This window comes from Pelodiscus sinensis, chromosome 12 (assembly GCF_052426305.1).
Source record: "Pelodiscus sinensis isolate ZL-2025 chromosome 12, ASM5242630v1, whole genome shotgun sequence".
In the NCBI taxonomy this organism is placed as follows: domain Eukaryota; kingdom Metazoa; phylum Chordata; order Testudines; family Trionychidae; genus Pelodiscus; species Pelodiscus sinensis.
The window spans coordinates 52,554,981-52,571,481 of NC_143063.1; the positions used below are offsets into that span (position 1 = coordinate 52,554,981).

Consider the following 16,501-nt stretch of genomic DNA (forward strand, 5'->3'; position numbering starts at 1 on the left):
TCTCCACGACTGCAAACAAGAACTGTCTCAGGGCAACCTGCAAAATGCCAGCTTCAAGAAATGCGGCTCTTGCCGGGAGGCAATGCCAGCCTCCAATGGCCACTCGGAGTGCATCCGTTGTCTGGGGAAATCTCATGTCCCCCAGAAGTGTACCTACTGTACCAGACTCACCTCCAGAGCTAGAAAGGATAGAGAGAGGCACTTGTGAATGCTCCTCTTTGATAAAACCCTGGAACTGCAACAAACCAACTCTGACCAGCAGCCCCACAAGCACCGGGCTTCCTCCCCGACTGTGGGGCTTCAGAAAAAGCCCAGGATCTCTCCCACGAGCTGCCCTGAACACCAGGGAAAGCCAGCCTGAAAGACCAGGGACTCTTGGCACAGCTAAGTCAGGTCCCCCTGTCTCAGAAGCTTCAAAGCCGAAGCGACCGCGGGAGCTTCTGCATATGCAGGCTCCACAGGCAGCATTGCCTCTGCTGCCGCCTCTGCCTCCCTTGCAGAGTGCTGGGCCGGCTGCAATATCAGACCCAGAGCTGAACATCATGGCATCGGCACCCGCATCGCTCCCAAGCCTCCATGCAGTGCCGGACTATGCGGCGCCGATCCGCCTCCCTGCCGGCACGGCGCCAGCTGCTGCTGCTGCCTCTGAGCCCCTGGCGCCGATTAGCACCGCGCTGGCTGTCTCTTCTGCACACTCAGGCAGATCAGGAGCTCTGAGTCCTGCTCCTCTGATCTCCCCGTGCCGGAGCTGCTCTTGCTCCCACCTTTTCTCGTCGGCACCGTCCTCGCCTCCCCCAGTGCCTCATTCTCCACGCTGCTATACCCATTGGCATGGGTCCCCCCATGCCTCCTCCAGGCTGCCTTCATCATTCCTGACTGCTGCACCTTCCCACTGCAGACACCACTACAGGCAACTCTCTGCGTCTCCTGCTTCTTCCAGGGCATCAGACATCCGCTCCTGTTCACCCTGCTCTCCGTACCGTTACTGATATTACGCCCGTTCCAACTATCAAGACGACCGCTCACCGCAACATGACAAATATTATCGCGACGACACCACTCTCGGGGCTCCCACAGCGGCTACTCTTATCAATCACGTTCTGCCTACGATTATCTATCACGCAGACGCTCTCCAACTCCGGCTCCCCTTACCCCTCCACATCATTCAGCGTCACTACCTCATCCTCCATCAGACACGGATCACACCGCCTCCGGAGACCTCCTTCCGGGGACTTCCATCCGAGTCTCGTCCCCGCCAGATGAGGTAGTCACGGCAGGCGACAACTCTTCACCAGATGACCTCCGTCAGTTCCAAGAGTTGTTTAAGCGAGTAGCTATCACACAAGTGATTCCGCTGCATGAACTCAAGGACAAGCAGCACAAGCTTTTCAGGAATCTCCAACCACAGCGTAGGTCACGCCTGGCCATTCCTCTTGACGAGGGCATCCTGGAACTGGCTGATGAAGTGTGGCATGCTCCAGCGTTGGCTCTTCCGACCAACAAACGGGCCGACAAGAAATATTTTGTACCACCGAAAGGCACAGAATTCCTCTTTGCCCATCCACAACCTAACTCCCTGGTAGTTGACACAGTTCAACAGAGGGCTAGAGCCCCACACCTCAAACAACAGGGCTCCCATAAGGACGTAAAGTGACTTGACCTTCTGGTCAAGAAGGTCTACACTTCAGCAACGCTACTCCTCGGAATTGCCAATTACTCGGTGCATCTCTCCAATCACACCTTTGATATGTTTTCACGCCTCACCCCCCTCATGGATCATCTCCCTGATTCTAAGAAATCAATCCTGAGGTCACTAATCCAAGAGGGCTACACATCAGTGAGAACGTCCCTCCAAATAGCCATGGACGTTGCTGACACCGCTGCTCGCTCCACTGTTACTGCCATTGTTATGTGCAGAGCTTCTTTCCTTCAAGTGGCGGGAGTTCCGAAGGAAATACAGGCCAAAGTCGAGGACTTACCCTTCGACAAGGATAAGCTCTTCGCAGAGATCACGGACTCGATCTTACACTCCTCTAAAGACTCCCGAACAACCTTGCGAACTCTGGGAATGTACACTCCCCCCTTTAAGAGAGGCCGGTACTCACCATACCAGTGCAGATATGACTACTCCTACATCAGACATCAGTGGCAGCAACAACACCAGCAACAGAGGCCCTTCAACAACCAACGCTCTCGCCAGAGGCCTCAGCGACGCCGAAACCCAAACAGCAGGATGAACATGCCTCCCAACAACAAGCAACAGGTTTGATGCGTTGGTCGAGGGTGAGCAGACAGTCACAGGCAGCATCACGAATCGTACAGCCTAGCTCTTTCACCACCGGCTGAGGCCCTTTCTACATCAATGGGCAAAAATCACTACAGACAGATGGGTCCTCGAGATTGTTTAATCTGGCTACCCTATCCCTTTCATAGCCATCCCACCAACCACCCCTCTCACCTCGTGCCTCTTCAGGGACCCCTCTCACGAGACCCTCCTCTGACTAGAAGTCGACCGCCTTCTCTCTCTGGGTGCCATAGTGCCAGTCCCAAAGGATTTCAGGAATAGGGGCTTTTACTCACATTATTTCCTCACCCAGAAGAGGTCCGGAGGTTGGCGCCCCATCCTAGATCTCCGCCGTTTGAACAAATATCTCAGGAAACAGCCATTCAAAATGACGTCTTTAGCTGCCATAATCCCTGCGTTAGATCCACAGGACTGGTTTGCCGCCCTCGACCTCCAGGACGCCTATTTCCACTTTCCTATCCATCCAGCTCAAAGGAGATTCTTGCACTTCGTTGTGGCAAAAGGACCGCTTTCAGTACAAGGTCCTCCCCTTCAGGCTATCGTCAGCCCCCAGGGTGTTTTCAAAGGTTCTATCCGTGGTCACGGCCTTCCTCCGATGCCAAGGGGTACTCATCTTCCCTTACCTGGACGATTGCCTACTTAAGGGCCCTTCTGCGCATGAGGTCTCCCAGATAGTTCACCTTATGAGGCAAGTCTTTCAATCGCTCGGACTCCTCCTCAACAAGCAAAAGTCCGTTTTGCGCTCCACTCAGAACATCGAGTTCATTGGGGCCCGCCTGGACTCAGTTGCCAGCAGAGCGTTCCTACCCTTACAGAGGTTTCAAGCCATCCAAGACCTCATTCACACCATCACCGTCAGCCCTGCCATTCCACTCATTACATGCCTCAGACTGATGGGTCATATGGCCGCCACAACATACGTGGTGAAATATGCCAGACTACATCTGCGCGCTCTTCAGTACTGGCTGACCCTCATATACGACCACACCAGATACGATCTCCACAGGCCGGTAACGCCGCCACCTGGTGTTCTCCAATCACTGCTATGGTGGACCAGCCACACAAACCTACTGTCAGGTATAGCTTTCCATCAGCAGGCGCCACTCCACCAAATCACAACGGATGCCTCCCTACTAGGCTGGGGGGCTCACATGGGCTCCTTCTCAGTCCAAGGCCAATGGTCCTCACAAGAAGCACGGCTACACATAAACCTTCTAGAGCTAAGAGCCATTTTCAACGCATGCAAATCCTTTCTCATCTACATTCGAAACACCACGGTGAGGATACTCACGGACAACATCACAGCCATGTATTATGTGAATCGCCAAGGCAGCCCTTGCTCCCATTCCCTATGCACGGAAGCCATTCGCTTCTGGAACTGGTGCATTCGCCACGGAATAACACCTACGGCATCCTACTTACCTGGCACCACAAACGTGATGGCAGATTTCCTGAGCAGACACTTCCATGTGAAGCACGAATGGGAAATGCACGATGGAGTCCTACGCGAGATCTTCCAATGTTGGGGTACTCCCCGAGTGGACCTCTTTGCAACTCCCGCCAATACAAAATGCCGCAAGTACTACACCAGGGCGGGCCTAGGCCGCGCATCCCTGGGGGATGCCTTCCTTATGACTTGGCGCGGACCCCTCCTCTATGCATTCCCTCCCATACCTCTGATCCCCAAAGTCCTTCAGAAGCTGAAGATGGACAGGGCAACGCTAATCCTCATAGCCCCAGGCTGGCCTCGCCAGCACTGGTTTCCTTTCCTCCACCGTCTCTCCGCGCGGACACCGATCCACCTTCCGCCTCTCCACAATCTCCTCACACAAGACCGAGGATGCCTGAAACACCCCCAGATACAAATGCTGAACCTAACAGCATGGTTCCTAAGTGGCTGACTCCATTCGAATCCCTCTGCTCCATTCCAGTCCAGCATGTCCTAGTACACAGTAGACGACAAACCACGAGAAAAACTTACCTTCAGAAGTGGCGCAGATTCTCCTCCTGGTGTACCTTGAACCACCACGATCCGACACGTCCGTCGATCCCCTCCGTCCTGGACTACACGTTGCACCTAAAGAACAAAGGCCTCACGTTAGCCTCCATCAGGGTGCACCTCGCAGCAATTTCAGCATTCACATCACCGATAGATGGTGTTTCTGTCTTTGCCCATCCTACTAAGAGATTTCTCAAGGGCCTTACCAACATGGCCCCACTGCACAACCCAGTCCCACCAGTGTGGAGCCTGGATGTAGTCCTCGACGCCCTAATGAGGCTGCCGTTCAAGCCTCTGGCAACTGTATCCTTGCATTTCCTCACTTTGAAAACCGTTTTTCCTGCTTGCCATAACGTTGGCACGCAGAGTGAGTGAGCTTTCTGCCATGATGGCCATGCCACCATATACAATTTTTTGTAAGGATGGAGTAGTCTTGAGACTACACCCAAGAGTCATACCCAAAATAGTCTCCCATTTCCATGTCAATGAACCAGTGATCCTGCCAACCTTTTTCCTGAAGCCCCATGTCTCACCACGAGAAGCGGCCCTACACTCCTTGAACACCCGAAGGGCCTTAACATTCTACATAGATCGCACTAAACCTTTCAGGTGTACGGACAACTTATTCGTCTCCCTGGCACACAGGTCAAAGGGTCAACACCTATCTTCCCAGAGGATTTCCAATCTCGTAACCTCATGCATAATGCAATCGTACACAGCAAAAGGCTTACCCCTTTCATCCCAACCATGTGCCCACTCCACTAGAGCCATGGCCACATCTATAGCGTTTCATAGAGGGGTAACTCTGAAGGACATCTGCAGGATGGCGACCTGGTCCTCACATGAGACCTTAACACTATTCTATTTCTCTAATCACTCGTTCAGATGGGGCAGTGGCGACTGCGGTGCTCTCCACAGCAGATAAATAGGGACTCCTTGTCCTCCTTCCGTTCTGGCAACTACTGCTATGCAGTCACCCATAGTGGAGCACCCGCAGGGACATCCCCGAAGAAGAAAGCGAAGTTACTCACCTTCGGTGCAGTAACTGTTGTTCTTCGAGGTGGTGTCCCCGCGGGTGCTCCACTACCCACCCTCCTCCTCGCTTCAGAGTCCTCTCTCTCTCTGCTCTTGTCTCTTCCAGACTCTGAGGCGGTCTCGAGGAACTGGCGGGGGGCCGGACTGTGCGAGACAGAAAAGAGCGCAAAAGCCTCCCTACTGTAACCCAATACCTGGGTCTCACCAGAGCCGCCACCACCGCCACAACCATGCACTTCTCCTTCCAGGAGCTGGGGCGCGTGCGCGGAGCAGCCATGAGCAGTCCGGGTTCGCAGCTCTTAACTAGCAAGAGCCACACTTCTTTGAGCAAAGTGCCGCATGCAGCTCAAGAACCGCAAGTTGGCCACCCCTGTGTTAGATGTTATGCTGAAAGATTCAGCTAAACTTAGTGATAGCCTTCATGTGAGGACCTAGAGAAGTCTGAGTGGAAGATGACACCTGGCTTGTTGACTTGAATATCAGCCAGCATGATGGTGTCCACAGTGATAGAGAAAGGAGGCAAGGGGAGGAGGTGGAGGACAGATTAAGAACTCTCTTGTAGACGTGTTGAGGTTGAAGTAAAGTCGATACATGCTCAAGTAGATGTTAGAGATAAACAATTTAGTTTGGACAGGAGGAAACAGGTCTAGAGTACAGATTAGATCTATAATTCCACATGCAAGATGATAGTTGAATTTTTATTTCTGGAGAGAAGAGAAGGAATTCTGTGAAACTGCCATCCCAGAAAGTTTGAGGGAGGTTTGAGGAATATCCTTTGAAGGACATGCTGATGGAGTGATTAGAGAGGTAGGGAGAGGGCCAAGAAGACAGAACTTGGCTGAGACATACAGTGGTCCCCAATTTTTTGGGGCTGCTGGGCATCTGGGGGCGGGGCCATGCACGCGCCACATGTCTGGGGCGGGGCCGCGCCTGTGCCATGTGCCTCGGGGTGGGGCCGTGCATGTGGCTCGCACAGGGCTGGATTAGGGGAGGGTGCTAGCTGGGCAGCTGCCCGGGGTGCCATCCTATGGGGGGCGCCTGATGGCAACTGTTAGGGGCGCCGTGCGCACGGCGCCCCTTAGAGCTGCCATCAGGCGTCCGGGGCTGCGGGCTGCATGGCGCCCCTTGGAGTTGCAAACAGGCACCACCCACCCGATTGTGGCTGTAAGGTGCACAGCGTGCCGGGGGGGGGGGGGGCTGTCGCACACCCGCTGCCCGGGGCGCAGGAATGGCTCGAGCCGGCCCTGACTGCATGCTCGGGGCACAAGAATGGCTTGGGCCAGCCCTGGTCACTTGGCGGGTGCGCATTAATGCCCCGGCGGGAGCCATGGCACCCACAGGCACCGTGTTGGGGACCACTGTACCAGACTAATGAGCAGGTGTCTCACCCTTGCCATGCCTTATAATGCCTTGCTGAAGTAGTTCCCACCTGGATCACGCTCAAACAGCCTTCCAGTATGCTAGCCATTCCCTAAGTGTCTGTAACTGCAGCCTGCCAGCCACACTTGGCTTACACTCTAGCTATCCCTAGTCTTGCGTATATTGCAGGGTGACCTCAGCACCCCCCGTCCCACCCCCCAAATGTCCTGTACTATCCACCTCTCCTGGATGGAACAAAATATTTTAAGTTTGAAAATACTATATCAGCTTATTATCTCAAATGGCTATTTAGGTAGTTCAGTTTTATCTAATACGCTAAATTAGATAAAACAGTAAATCAAGTTTATTAACTGCAAAGAGAGAGTATAAGTGAGTATAAGTAATGAAGCAAAAAAATCAGGAATGGCTACAAGAAAAAGAGAAGATGTTTACTAAAACCTAACTAACCAATGTGATGGACTGGGGCTAGTCTGGGCACAGCTGAGGGCGTCCACTCAGGGCAAATTGCTCAAACTTGGGGCTCCTTATCGCCCCTGACTGGAGACCTTCCAAACAGGCCACAAACCAGTCACACAGATCACTTCAGCTGCCGATCTGGCTAGCCAGAAGCCTCACAAGCAAAATCCCTCTGACACCCAGCTCTTCCTATGCCCCAATCAGCCTCGGGCGTAACATACAGGTGAGGGGTTTTAGAACCCAATCTCACCTACCCCGAATGGGTTCTTCCGGTGCCAAGAAACCAGCCACAGGTCCCGATCAATTTACACTCTGGATCTTACCCCCAAGCTCATGCTGAGCCAGTCCTTTAGAATTTAAAATCTAAAGGTTTATTATTAAAAGAAAGAAAAGCATGAGAGTGAGGTTGTTAAAGGATAATACATTACATGCATCGAATCACCCAGTTCTTGACACAGTTCTCGTAGCAGAGATGTTATAACTGCTGACTTAGAAGTCTCTGGTGTACATCCTGTGTCAGGATGGGTCCACAGTTCTTTCTGGTTCATTGTTCCCTGCAAGGCTGCATCTGAGATTTGGAGCAAAACTGAAGACCAAGATGGAGGGTGCCACATGACACTTTTATACCTCTTTTGGCATCTTCCTGGCCAGAACAGGTCACTGCAGGTCACATGGTCCATTGACTTATCCTCATGTCCCAAGTCAGTCACATTCCTGAGATGTGTATTGGCACCTAGAGATTCATTGTCTCTTTGCTAATTAGCATAGCCATCGGCTGAGCATTCCTTGCCCATTGCTCAGCCACAGAGAATTTTCCAGCATCCCTACAGAATACATGTTTATAACTCCACATACAGATATTATACAATTACAAGAATAGCACACACAGAATCAGTAGAACAGAAGCTTTCATGTGACACCTCACATGGCCCCTTTGTACACATTTTGGGGCAAACACCCCCCCCCCCCATGGGTGCAGCAGTGATCTGGCTGCTTCCCTTAAAATCCAGTAATGTGACACCAACTATACCTAATTCAAGCGAAGTTTCTCACCACATGCTTTCAGCAGTGTTTCTGACCAGTACCTGTAGCTCAGGACCCTTACCCAGAGATGAATAAATGTTTCCATTGTCACTTCAGGTGGAATGAATGCATTGAGCAGGGAAAGAGAGGAGGGTGTCCCGTGGTGATTGTCCCTTTTTTCTATAGTTTCAATTTCTTTCTTGATAAACGTTTTTAGCTTGGCACTTGGAGACAAAGTTTATGTGGAAGGATGTGCCCTGCTGGCTTTTTTTTTTTTTTTTTTTTTTTTTTTACCTGTATGAACTTTCTTTGTTTCCCTTCCTGCTTGATGCCTGTTTACTGCTTAAATTTAACTTAAGCAGAACAGATGTTCCTTTGTTCAGGACAGATGTTTGCTAGTCTCAGTTTGGTCAGGGCTGTGAGGTTTGAAGCATGTATTTTGAACATAATACAGAGAAATATTATAACTTTACATACATTTTGTTACACGTATTATCAGAATAGTAGTGACCAGCACATGAGTTTTCAAATGATGATTTACAAAACATGCCTTGTGCAAAAATTATTATAATAGTGTGTAGGGTTGAACACAGGGTATTGTCTGTTATACTGACAAAAGGATTCAGTGGAGCTCCCAGGACTGAATTCAGATTAGAGAGGGTCTAGGATGGAATTGAAGGAAAGGAACTTCAGACACTGATTGTAAACAGTGCTTTCAAGTGAGGTTTGAGGTGAAAAGGAAAGAGGAAATGGGCAGTAGTTGGAGAAGCAAGTAGGAGCAAGGGTGGGTTTTTTATGAGACTAAAGTGTGCTTATAGATGAGTGAGAGGTGAATAAGGTAGCATGAAGAAGTTCAGGAGATGGGATGGGATAACTGGGACAAGTAGATGGGTTAAAGGAGGAGAGCAGACGAGAAATTTGTATCTATGACCTGGGAGGAGGAGACATGAGTGGTAGAGAGTCATATGTTGCATCTTATTTTACCAGTTTTCTCTTGGAAGAAATCTGCAAGATCCTATGCAGAGAGAGAAATGGAGACATTTCTGCGGGGGCTTGCCATGTTGGAGGGGGGATTCACATGGCTTCCAGGTGTTCATGCAATTAGTGTGTGTTCTCTACCACCTGTTTTCAGGGAGAGTATAACTTTCTCTTCCCACAGGTGCCTGCTGGGGAGTGGGGGAACCGTGCTGGCTTAGAGACGCGTGGTCAGCAAACCTGGGGTAGTGCTTTGTTGGGGATAAGCAAATGGAGATACACTGCTTCACTGGTATCACTTACAGAGCTTCCCCTGCTTCATCTGGGTTGCCATGTGCAATATCAGACTTCTCTGAATCTCATACTAGATAATAAGGAGCAGATACTGACTGACCATGGCCAGAAACCTAGACCTTATCCTGTAATGATGCCAGATCACTACTGATCACTTGGCGTGGAAAGGGATCCTGTCACACAGGATGGAAGAGGGCAGGCCGCCCTGGAAACATTCTGAGGATGAAAGAGTACCTCTGTGAGAGCTTTGTGGCGATGTGCAGGGAGGAGTCCCGCTCTGTCTGCTGGCACATTAACAAGCTGTTTTGGGGAGCATCCGCTGTGTAGGCAGAGTGGCCACCACAGATAAGACCCAATTCCCTTAACCCACTTGTAGCATGGTTACAAATGAGACCTCACCAGAAGTGCCATCCCTGGCAGCAGCATGTCTTGGAAGGAGGGGTTGGCTCCAAAGTTTAAAAAAAAAAAGATCCTGACTGTTGGTGAGATTGAATGCTACATTTGACTGCTGAGCATTTTCCTCCTCCTCTTCCTCATCAACAATACTCTTCTTGTTATTGCCTGAGGCGGCCTGAAAATCACTTGGGAGGTATCCACAGACAGCTTCGGGACACTGGTTGGGTCTCCTCCTAGAATCCCATGCAGCGGCTCATAAAAGCAGCATGTTCGCAGCTATGACTCAGACCCACCATTTGCTTCCTTTGCCTGCCTGAGCTCCTGTATTTTCACCTGGCACTACGAGGTGTCCCTGGTGTTCCCTTTTCCAATCAACATTTCTTCTGCTGCTTTGGGGTTTTGTGTGCACAGATTCTTCTACCCACACAGCGATCAGATCCAAAATCATCTGCACACTCCATGCTGGAGCTCATTTGCATCCCTGAGCATTCATGGTCAGATATGCTGCAGAGGCATACAGCTGGGCTCACCATGCTGGCCACATAGGAAATGAAATGCAAATTTTTCCAGGGCTTTTCCTGTGCACCTGGAGAGCAGCAGAGTTGAGAGCGCTGGCCAGAGCAGTCACTTTGGGGCACTATGGGACACCTCCCAGAGTCCAAGAACATCGACTTATGCAGTGCTGCATCTGCACTACCCCAAAGGTGACCGTACAAGGCTGAATTTAGCATTACTCCTCTCATCTAGGAGTACAACAGAAATTGACGTTAGCCATCCTTAAAGTTGGTGAAACAGACTTGGTGGTGTAGACTCACTGTTTATGAAATCTACATAATACAGCTAATTTCATAGAATACTAGAACTCTAAAGGACCTTGAAAGATCAAGTCTCGTCCCCTGCCCTCACAGCAGGACCAAGCTCAATCTAGATCATCCCTCAGGTGTCTATCCAACCTGCTCTTTGTGCAATCTCCATCGCTGGAGATATTTATCTCCCTAGGCAACTTATTCCAGTGTTAACCACCCTGACAGGTAGGAAGTTTTTCCAAATGTCCAACCTAAACCTCCCTTGCTGCAGTTTAAGCCCATTGCTTCCTGTCCTATCCTCAGAGGCCATGGAGAACAGTTTTTCTCCCTTTTCCTTTATAACACCCTTTTAAATACTCGATACTTAGATACTTTCAACCTAAATTTGCAAGACAGACCAGGTCTCAGGCTGCTTCCCTGAAGTCCCCTGCTTTTTCTAGACCCTACTTCATTGCCTTTCTCTACTGAACTCCATTTGGTGCCATTTTATGAAGCCCAAGCCCTGGTCAGGCTGTCCCCTGACTCCAGAGGGTATGTTTATACAACATTTTGTAGCCCATGGCAGCAAACCTCCCAGCCCAAGTTGGTGGACTCAAGCTACATGGGCTTTTTACCCTATGTTATGCTTATAAGAAGCACATGGGATCTTTTCCAGGGGGAAAGGCAATACACCCGTTGAGGCTCTTGTACATTTCAAAGAGGAAGTATCCGCATGGAGCCTGGAGACCCGCCCACACACACAGGTCCTGCAAATGCTGCATAGTTCCCAGTCTGTCATGGCTTAAGTCAGTCTTACTGGCCAGACAAGACTGCCTGAGTGCGGAGTCGGGGTTCCTCAGTGACTCCCCTGAGGCTTGGCTTTTGTAGGACTGAACCCAGAGCTTTACTTCCCATAGCTCCCCTTCTTATACATGTAAGTTGCCACTTGAATCAAGTCTTTTTGATTGTCTAGATCTTCCTGATGTCTTTTTCACACATCCTTTACTTACACCAAACAATGTACAGAGCACTGTAGACAAAGGGTTACAGAGCTACTAAAAGGCACAACTTAGTTTGCAATGCAGACATGAAATACAATTTAATCTGTAATGCTAACAGGAAGCAAGACCTTACAGTAAACGTTATTTCCCCCTGTCTCTCATGATTAGATAGAAGCATACAGAACTTATAAGTAAGTCATTATACATCAAATCACTGTGCATCATTCTTATAACCAATACTAAAATAAACATTGTGGCTACATTATTCCCCCTTTTGACCCCTTAAGAACAGTTCTTGAGTGGGTCACGCTTTAAATTCTCTGCAATTGTTTTAGGATTGTCTACTGAGTTACTATTTGAGGCTGTGGCTTTACTTTGAGAGACTTTTTTTTTTCATTTAACAGCACAATCAACATGACAGTGAACGATATTTCAATATGTATAACAATTATTGGGTGAAAAGCGATATTTAAGATGGAAGTCCAGATGGATGATCAGTCTTTAAAAATATCATACCATTGATGAATACATATTTTTTTAGCTTTATCTGAAATGTATTTAGGATTTTATACCCTTGATGTAAAATTGCCACTCTGTGTTTAATTTTGAACACCTGTGGCATTAATTAGTTGGCTAGTTTGCTCATTTTAATAAATCCAATGATATAGCTTTGTTCAGTTAACTCCTAATGATACAACAGACTTAATAACATTAGCCACTATGTTAACATATTTATCCTTTTGTACTGGAAAATTTAACCTTGCGCTTTAAACTTGTTTATTCTTATCATTTTCACCAACAGATAAACCTTGTGTTTCATGCATTTCTTCTTCGAGTGGTTGCTCATGTCCATTCAAATTAGGTGTGCGCACCGCATGCACCGCGTCTTCTGGAGCGTTTTCCCCAGCGGTACCCATAGTGCTGGCAGGGCGCCCCCTGGAGTGGTGCCTCCATAAGTACCCCTGCCAGCGTTGCCCCACCTCACTTCCTTCTTATCACCTGTGACGGTCGTTGGAGCGTGTCTCTCTCTCAGATCAGTTAATGGTTCCCGTTTCTCTTAGCATTGTAGATAGTTCTGAATAGTTCAGTTAGTTAGATAGTTAGTGTCTCTTTGTTTTCCTTCTCCCGCTTCGGGGGTGAGGAATGCCAGGTCTGCAAGGCTTTAAGGCGTGCACTGTCTGCGCAAAGTTCATGCCCAAAGGAGACCCTCATGACAGTTGTCTGAAGTGTCAGGGTGAGGGTCGTCTTACAGACGCCTGTAAGATCTGCAAGTCTTTTAAGCCGCGCACTAAAAGGGAGAGAGACTCTCGTCTAAAACTTCTCCGCATGTAGGCGGCTTTACAGCCAGCACAGGCTGGGCACTCTGCGGTGTGCAGTGCACCAGTGTCCATGCGGGATGCTCCATCCCGAGGCCAGGCCTCGGCGTCGAGGGCCCGGCACCAGTCTCACTCTCCGGCACCGAAGAGGTCAAGAACGTCTTGTGGTAGGTCTCCGAGCCGAGTATCCAAGTCGGGCCTACATCACGGTGCCGAGTCACCGGTGCACAAGTCCTCATCCTCCACGGTGCGGTGTAAGCGAGCAGGACGTCCGTCCAGTCCAGGGCAGTTACCCTTGCACCACCCATCCACGTTGGACACCTTTGAGGCGGCGCAAGACCTCATTAGTCTCACTACCTCCCCTCCGTTGTCGGTTGAGGCGGAAGGGTCGAGGTTGCCTATGCCGGAGGCCGTGCTGGCTCCGGCTTCGCCTCCGCACCGGCATGACCAGACGGTTCCGGCCACTTAAGCTTGCCTCCTCATCAGTGCCGGTCTCAACGCAGGCCGCCAGGATTCACCCGGTGCCCAACTGGGCCCAACCGTCCTCGGTGCTGGGACCTCTCCCAGACCCCGTCTTGGCTGCACCGGTGCCATACCACTCTGGCCTTATGCCAACGTCTACGGCACCGTCATCCTCGACGCCGGTGCTGAGCAGCTTTCCAGGGGTGCCATTCCAGTCGTTGGCACCGGGCCCTTCAGCATCAGCTTCTTCAGCACCGATGCACTCATTGGCACCATCTCAGGCACCAGCGTTGACCCTGTGGACCTCGCCAGTACCACCATCGACGGTGACGTCGGCTTCTTCAGGGTTCGTTTCACAACCAGTACCGGCTTCAGCAACGCAGTCTTGCTCCGTGTTGGCACCGCAACCAGCTTTGGTACCAGGACTGGTCCTCCCGGTGCCGCAACCGTCTTCACCCTGGGCACTGGTGCTTGTCCCTCCGGCACCTACTCCATCCCCGGCACCAGTATCGGGGTTCCCGGTACCACAACAGGCACCATTAACGGCACCGGGACCGGTCTTCCCGGTGCCGGCATGCCCTCATCGGGCGAACACGGGCAAACCCAAGTCGATGGCCAGGTTTGCCCCTCCTTCAGTGACAGGACATTCATCATCTGCGCCTCCCTGGCTGGAGTCCGACTACTCATTGGATTCTGATGCGGCATCGTTCAGATCGGAGTCCTCAGGAGCTTCCTAGGCTCATAGATCCCATTCCCGGCACCGATGTGATCATTCGCAGGTGCAGCAGACTTGGCCACCTCAACTGCAGTGGCCTTTTTGGACACCGTGGGCTTACCACCAGTGGCAGGGGCCTGTGCCCTCCTCTGTGATGTTAGGCGCCTCGGGCCACCGAACGCAATCATTGGTATCGCTGTCGCAACCCCCTCCTTCCCCCCAGAGTTTGCTTGCCTCGGATGCCGCGGCTGAGCCACAGGCCTCGGTACCGGAGCCGCTTCCGCAAGCGGTACTGCCTGCCCAACCGGCACCTTAACCAGTTCCTACGCTGGGCCTGGCACCGATCCAGGAGTCATCGTCATCATCGTCTCCTGATGAAGCCTTGACGGATCCCGCACCGGCACTGCCTACTATGGATACCTGAGCGCATCAGGAACTGCTTAGGCATCTGGTCTCCAACCTGGTTGTCCCTGTGGAGCCAGTAGTGGAGGACACAGACCCCATGATTGACATCCTCTCGGAGGATGCGCCCACCCATTTGGCTTTGCCACTTAATAAGACTGTGGCCAAAATTACCAATGCCTTGTGGCAGACACCGGCGACCCTGACCCCTACCTTAAAAGGAGTCAAGAGGCGCTATTACGTTCCCCAGTCAGGGCACGAACACCTGCACTCCCAACCTATCCCTGGGTCCTTGGTCGTTCAGGCTGCGGTCCAAAGGGAGAAGCTTCCCCAGCCGGGGCCATCCCCAAAAGCTAGGGAGCCCAAGCATCTTGACTTGATGGGCTGTAAGGTGTATGCCACCGGTGAGGTGCAACTCCGCATTGCGAACCAGCAACCGATGCTGAGTCGTTATGTTTTTAATACATGGCAGGCCGTGGATAAGTTTTAGGACAAGCTGCCTTCCAAGACCCGTCAGGAGTTTGCGGCCATGACCTCTGAGGGTAAAACCATCGCACGCACGGCCCTCCAGGCTTCCCTGGACGCTGTTGACTCTGCAGCCCGCACCATGGTGTCAGGTGTGGTTATGCGCCGTGGTGCCTGGCTGCAGGTGTCTGGAATACCTCCTGATGTCCAGTCTACTATCCAGGATCTGCCTTTTGACGGCAAGGCATTATTCTCGGAGCATACGGACTCGAGGCTCCATACGCTCAAGGACACGAGGTCTACTCTCCAGTCCTTGGGGATCCACACGCCAGCTCCTCACCGTCGTCAGCTCCCCTACAGACAACAGGGGAGACCGCAGTCCCAGGTCCCCGTGGGGATTACTGGAGACGCCATCCTTGTGCTCCTAGTGGGTGTGCAGGGGCGGCTGCGGGCCCCTCATCCTCAAGGGGTTGTCGACGTCGCCCGAGAGGGGACAACCTCCGTGGGGTTGGTCAAGGTCCCTCCCAGCAGCACAAGCACCAATTTTGATGGGCTTCTAGAGAGTCGCGCACCAGCCTCCCACCCTGGCCCCCCATTTGGGGCCAGGTTATCCCGGTTTGCTCAGGTCTGGGCAGAAATCACGACTGATGCCTGGGTTCTAAGGATAGTCAGGAGTGGCCATACCATCCCTTTTCTGGGCTCGCCCCCTTCCAACCCGCCCATCCCGTCCCTCTTCAGGGACCTCTCACAAAGACACCCGCCGCCAGGAGGTGCTGGCACTCCTCCTAAAGGGAGCTGTGGAGAGGCTCCTTTTACATCTGGAGGGCAAGGGGTTTTACTCCCAATATTTCATTGTCCCGAAACCCAAGGGTGGGGTTCGTCCCATCTTAGATCTCAGGGACCTCAACAAGGCAGTCGTGAAATCCAAGTTCAGAATCGTAACCCTGGCTTCTGTCATTCCGGTTCTACAGTTAGGAGACTGGTACGCAACTCTCGATCTCAGGGACGCTTACTTCCATGTGGCAATAAGACCCAGCCACAGGAGGTTTCTCTGTTTTATTGTTTCCTGATGCCACTTTCAATTTACAGTGCTCCCATTTGGCCTTTCAACAGCACCAAGGGTCTTTACAAAATGCATGGCAGTTGTAGCGGCGTTCCTCCGCAAAAAAGGGGTACACGTGTTTCCATACCTGGACGACTGGCTAATTCATGATCGTTCCTACAAACAAGTCGAGGCTCATGTGTCCCTCACAAGGGCCCTCTTCGTAAGGCTGGGACTCATGCTAAACAAGGAAAAGTCATTGGTGACTCCTTCTCAGCACCTCAAATTCGTAGGTGCCCTCCTGGATGCCAGGGTGGCAAGGGCACTTCTCCCCAGAACCAGGTTCCTGTTCATAGTGGAGCTGGTCCCTGCATTAACTCAGTTCCCTATCACAACCGCCCGGGTCTGCTCGAGGCTGCTGGGTCACATGGCGGCATGTACGTATGTGGT

General features: G+C 51.4%; 1 protein-coding gene and 1 pseudogene across 1 annotated transcript in view; both read left to right on the forward strand.

Annotated features, from left to right (window-relative positions):
* LOC149523760 (carbohydrate sulfotransferase 5-like) overlaps window positions 1–16,501 on the forward strand; it is an 81,212-nt gene that overhangs the window by 9,258 nt on the left and 55,453 nt on the right. The gene's annotated exons all lie outside the window — the stretch shown is intronic.
* Window positions 1,040–5,397, forward strand: LOC149523761 (uncharacterized; annotated as a pseudogene).